The sequence below is a fragment of the Eimeria tenella genome, genomic scaffold (assembly GCF_000499545.2).
Source record: "Eimeria tenella Houghton genomic scaffold, Eth_scaff1975, whole genome shotgun sequence".
NCBI classification, from domain to species: domain Eukaryota; phylum Apicomplexa; class Conoidasida; order Eucoccidiorida; family Eimeriidae; genus Eimeria; species Eimeria tenella.
The window spans coordinates 846-1079 of NW_013541816.1; the positions used below are offsets into that span (position 1 = coordinate 846).

General features: G+C 58.1%; 1 protein-coding gene across 1 annotated transcript in view; it reads right to left on the bottom strand.

The window, feature by feature from the left end:
* The window catches only part of ETH_00041545 (uncharacterized protein), a gene marked incomplete at both ends in the record, with an annotated part of 2232 nt that overhangs the window by 753 nt on the left and 1245 nt on the right, over positions 1-234 (bottom strand). The gene's annotated exons all lie outside the window — the stretch shown is intronic.

A 234-nucleotide genomic window follows, 5' to 3' on the forward strand; every position in this document is an offset into this window, starting at 1 on the left:
CCTCCTGCTGCTGCTGCTGCTGCTGCTGCTCATCTTCTGCTGCTTCGCTGCTGCTGCTGCTGCCAAAAAAGATGTCAAATAAAGAGGGAAATCCAAAAGGAGAAAAACCCATTTGCTTCCTGGGGGGCCCCCCTCGGGGCCCCCCCCCTTTTGTTTTGCTGCTCCTCTTTCTAGCAGCAACAACGCGGGCGGTCACCGCCTGCTGCTGCTGCTGCTGCTGCTGGTGGTTTTGGG